At 40.5% G+C, this 5,486-nt stretch overlaps 1 pseudogene across 1 annotated transcript; it reads right to left on the reverse strand.

Annotated features, from left to right (window-relative positions):
• Positions 1 to 2,622: 2,622 nt before the first annotated feature.
• LOC309960999 (AP-3 complex subunit sigma-2-like) lies at positions 2,623 to 3,196 on the reverse strand (annotated as a pseudogene). Its single transcript has one exon. The product of its transcript is annotated as an AP-3 complex subunit sigma-2-like (transcript).
• Between the last annotated feature and the right edge of the window lie 2,290 nt (positions 3,197 to 5,486).

Genomic DNA, 5,486 nt, shown 5'->3' on the forward strand with positions numbered 1-5,486 from the left:
CTGTCTTTCATTTTCAAAAAACGAATAATATTTAAATTGTGATCATTGTTTTTCAATTCACTAACCTTTGTTTTTAACTTCACTGTGCTCTTTCTTCAGGTCCTTTGGTTTGTTTTGTTGATCATCTGTCTAACCCTTTTAAATGATTAGATAATTCAATTAAATTATTTCCTTTTATTAATCTAAATATTTCAGCTATAAATATCCCTCTGAGGGTTGTTTTACTTAATTTTCAAAGTTTTAATTATGACATGTTTATTATTATTTACAAAGTGTATGGCAAGTTAGGATCAATTTTTCTTTTTTGCCACAAAATAATCATTAAGGATAGTTTATGTTTTTTAATGTTCATTTTTCTGATGTTCTTGTTTTCCAGGCTTCTGTTAAAGATTCAGTTATTAAAATTTCTAATCTATTGAAGTTTTATAAAGTTCCATGAGCCCTTGAAAAGAAAGTTCACTCCTTCCTTCAGGATGTGAATTCAATATATGTCTTTTGGATTTATTCATTAAATACATCATTTATATCTTTTTTTTTGGTATGTATACATATAACTGATTCACTTTACTGTACACCTGAAACTAACAAAACATTGTAAATCAACTATACTCCAATAAAATTCTTTTTTTTTTTTTTTTGCGGTACGCGGGCCTCTCACTGTTGTGGCCTCTCCCGTTGTGGAGCACAGGCTCCGGACGCGCAAGCTCAGCGGCCATGGCTCATGGGCCTAGGCTCTTGGCGGCATGTGGGATCTTCCCGGACCGGGGCACGAACCCGTGTCCCCTGCATCGGCAGGTGGACTCTCAACCACTGTGCCACCAGGGAAGCCCTAATAAAAATTTTTAAAAAGAGAAAAATGACTTGTTTCTAGCTTTGTGACCCTTGATACAACACTTAACACAACACAACACCCTGGGCTTCTGCTTCCTCACCAGTTCAACGGAGGCATGTGGAGGATCCCCAGCTTACACTCTTTGATGCTGTCACTGGCTACCAAGCTGGTTTTTATCACAGTTTCTGAGAAGCTACCCAAACTTTTTGAGGTTTCCTTATCCATAAGAAAGAAAATAAAATTGGGAGAAGCCATTTGAGCAGTGAAAAGAAATGAACTGTGGATTTAGGCAGACAGTCTCAATTCTTAGCCCTTGTGACCTAAACCAGGTTACTTGACCTCTCTGAGTCTTACTTTCTTGACTTTCAAAATGGAGATAACAATGTCTGCTGTAAGGATTGTGGAAGGATCTCGCTCATGCCACCTTACAGTAGGTGCAAAACAAATATCGTTTCCCTTCTTTGTTCGTATATCACTTTCAGCAAATGTGAGAGGGATGTGAATACGCTGAAATGTCTGTTTAAAAAATAAATAAATTCTTTAAAAGAATATCAGAGGTTTTAACATCAGATAGGTATATTAATCTACATTTCCCTCTTCCAACATAAGAGGGCCTACATTCTGAGCAACACTGCCCATCTCTGAGGTTATCTTGGAACAGAGATGTTCCGAAAGGCTGAGGTTAAGAGGCTACAGGGAGCAAAGGGCACCAAGCACAGGAAGCACTGTTCAAAGCGGGAAAAGACGTGGTCCTGACCACGGTTCTGCCGGGCACCATCTCAGATGGGCTCTGCGACAGCATCAGGAGGCCTGAGGAAACAGTTTGGGCCACCGGCCAGCAGGCACGATAAGTCCCCAGGCCGGGAGGCTTTACCATGATGGTGCAGCGAGCTCCCTAAACTCAAGGGAGCTCAACATCATACCTGAGACCTGGCCCCGAGGCAGCGCAGGAGTAAGACGCACTACTTCGAGGAGCAGCTTCAGCTCTAAGTTAACCACAGGAAGAAAGACTCTAATCACACGTAAACATATACAGGTTTCCACAGCTAGCTCTAGAGGACTGTCATCTGAGGGGAACAGGGAATGCCCAGAGTGAGCTCAGGCAGGGACCCCTCGCACACTGGGGAAAAGATGCTGCACTGCCACCGGTTTCAGCCAGCAGGCAGCCCATGTCCCCAGCCTTCCCCTGTGCCAGGTCCAGAACACATGACCCCAGCTCATGCTCTTGTGCTCCAGAAGCTGGTGTAGACAGCAGTGGGCTTCCTGGACAAAGAAGACCCCTCTGCTCCTCGGGAGGAGAATGTATTTTAAACCTGGAAGAGTCATAATTCTATGTTCCACATGTTGTCAGCTTTGCCTTCTACAGACACAGGGCCTCTCCCCTTTGAGGGGGACCCATCTGGCTGTGGGGGTGTGCCCTCCCTATTGGCAGAAATGTGGGGGCAGGCAAACAACAGGCTTATGATTTGGATTGTGTCCTGCACATAAACACCTGGGAGAGCAGAGCCAGGACTGTGGCAGTGGGGAGTGTATGCCACAGGAGATGGTGATGAGACATTGTGGCTATACAAAAGGATTCTGGCTGTGCCAACTCTAGTAGAGCCACTAGGCATGTGCTCCATAGGTGAGATGCAAGCACAGGCTGGCAGTGGACACAGGACTCCTTCCCGATTCAGGACAGCAGGGGCCACTGCCCGAGGTGGGACTCCTCCAGGGCACAGAGCGGGTTTTGCTGCAGGACTGGCTCAGCTTTGCCGGTTCCAAGGACTCAGTTCAGCCATCTTCCACCCTCAGACAAACTGGGACAGGTTGGGGACCTTGATGTTGAGATCGCGAATGTTGATATTCCGAGGCATCTCTGGCAGGTTGATGTTTTTCACGGCAGACACGGCCCGGGCGGGCGCTGCTGAAAGGCCACCCTTGGATTTCTCCAGCCTGTTCTGAGCTTCAATCTGAGGCACGACTTCATTCATGTTTGTTTCCAACACCATCCCACCCATCACCACCTCCTGAAGAATGTAGTGCACCTTATCCATATGGAAGATCAAATCCAATTCACAAACATTTTGAAATACATATCCAGAGTCTCCACAAAAACCTGGATGAGGTCCAAGTTCACTCTCTTGATGAATCCACACAAAATACAAAATAGAGGGTAGCAAAATGCTGATAAATCAGTTTGTAGTCAGAGCCACCTGTCAAACTTCCACCCTCCAAGAAGTTACAGATGTTGTCATCCCGCTTGAGAACTAGATGGAAGGTCTCTCAAATAATCTGCTGTTGAATTTCTTCTGGGAAACGCTGGTAGAAGCAGACTAGCCGGGGCTTCCCATGATTATTGAAAACCAGAATTGCCTGAATCATCTTTGCCCACCATGCTCCTTTCACCACCGGCTACTTCCAGAGAGCATCTCCCATTTATATCTTTTATAGTTTTTTTTGTCTACTTTAACTCTATGTTTCTGTCTCTTTAAAACATTTTTATTAATTATTGTAAATTTATTTTGTATTTACATATAAATTACTATGTAAATTAGAACCTTATTGAGAATTGCACCCTTATTATGAGAAATTTAGCACAAATTATACTTCCTTTATCTTTCCTCAATATACATTTTATTTTTCTTTGGCTAGCACTGGACATCCCCAACTCCTTCAACTCTGCCTTAAACGAAAATTTCCAGTCTTACTGTTCTGAATATTTTTCTCTATGTACAGTCTTACGGTAATGCTCTTCTAAGATACGATGTTAAAAATAAGGTAGAATTCCATATTATCTGACCAATATGGATTATCGTAGAATGTAGTCTCTCTCAATTTAGCCACCATACATTTACCAAGTCAAGCTAAGATTGCATATGGGTGGGCCAATCTCCTAGGTGGCTCCCACTGAGCATGAATTCAGCAGGAATTCTGTTGGGAAAGGCAATATCCTACATGCAGTTTTTGGGTTTCTACTTGGCCACATAAGAATGGGCCTTGAGGAAGGAACACTTCTTTACCAACAGATAAAGAAACCTCACAGCTTGTGCTGCATTTATCACATTGTGTGGGAATGGCTTTTGCTGTTCAGACTCAATGTGTATTTCTTTGTTTTGCTTAAGCATGTGCCTCATATGGCACCTGGCCAACCCACTACTATATCTGTCCCTTGCCAGGAGGGGACAGGATCATTTTGCTGCAGCACAAGAGGGATTTCTGCAGGTTAATTGCCCTGCGTCCACTGCTGGGAGGGACCTGCTGGCAATGGGGTACTGATACCCACTAATGAAGTTAATCTTGCTCTGCCTTATCTCTAGGTGAGTAAATCATTGTTCCATCCAATGCTTGACTACATTGTGTTTTCTCTGGCAACTCTGATATCAAAATGCAGTGGACAGAAGTGTTCAGACTTCTACTCCTAATAATAAGCCACAGATGCCACTTGCTTGACAGTTTAATTAACACCCATTACCTTATAGTGCTGGTTCTGTTGACTTTCTTGTGTACATTTCCTTATATACACTAAATATTCTAAAAGTATTCATTGAACAAAAGAATACATAAATGAACACAGGAGGTAAAAATTACAAAATGTACATGATTGAGATTTTCAACAAAGGACAGTTTTTATTAATTTTATGTTTGAGGAAAAAAATTTCACCGAAATTTACTTCAATTAAGTCAATAAATGTCATTCTTGAAAGTTATGTGTTTATAACTGCAGTCACTTACTATAATTATGCAACACTTGCTTTGAGAAAGGACAAGTAGTTTTGAACTGTGTAGCAAATGACACCTTAGGTAATGTAAGCAATTTATAACTGGGTAACTTTAATAGTCTATGAGCTATAATAAATACTTTAAGTAATGTTTTACCAGTATGGAATAATTGTCTGATTAGTAATGCACCACTACAAAATGACAAGAGCTTTATAAAAAGAAGTATGTGCTCTACAAATTGTAGTATAAATTCTGGAGGTTAGAGGAAAGGAAAAGTGATATTATTAATATAGAACTTCTACTAAATAATCCATTAAGATTGTTTTAAATATACTTGAAAGTCCTCAGTATGTGGTACTATTATTTTAAAATGTTCATCAAAACACATAGACTTTATTTTTAATTTAGTTGTAAGGATTACCATAAAAATATGTATGTAATCTCCTTTCACTGTTTTTTGGGAGCATGTATCTTTAAACCAAAAGTGATTATCACAATGTATTTTCTTGAATTATGAACATATATTATTAATCTTAGGTGGCCACTGAAAGGAAGAACCCAAGGATGAAAAGTACTACAACAATTTGTTTTATATCTGCTACTGTGATTTATTTTCAAGGAGTCTTTGTCATTTTCTGAAGTTTTAATATTTGTTATTTTAACTGTCTCACTCCTTCCAAAATAAAGCACATCAGGGATTGTGTTTTCATCACTACTCTATCCTTGGTAAGTAGAAGACCCTTGACACTTAGAAGCACTCAAAAAATATCGTGACATGCAAGTATGAATGTGTAATCACATATGGTGATTATTTTTATCCCTGGTAACTTAGCTGAATACTTGTTCAGAGAGACCTCAGGGAATCATTTTGGCCAAGATGCTTGGAGAACTCCTACCTGAAAAGATGATCTTTGAGTAAATCAGAATAAAGAGAAGGAATTAGCAATACAAA

The sequence above is a fragment of the Leucopleurus acutus genome (genome assembly GCF_964270905.1).
Source record: "Leucopleurus acutus genome assembly, chromosome: 4".
NCBI lineage: Eukaryota > Metazoa > Chordata > Mammalia > Artiodactyla > Delphinidae > Leucopleurus > Leucopleurus acutus.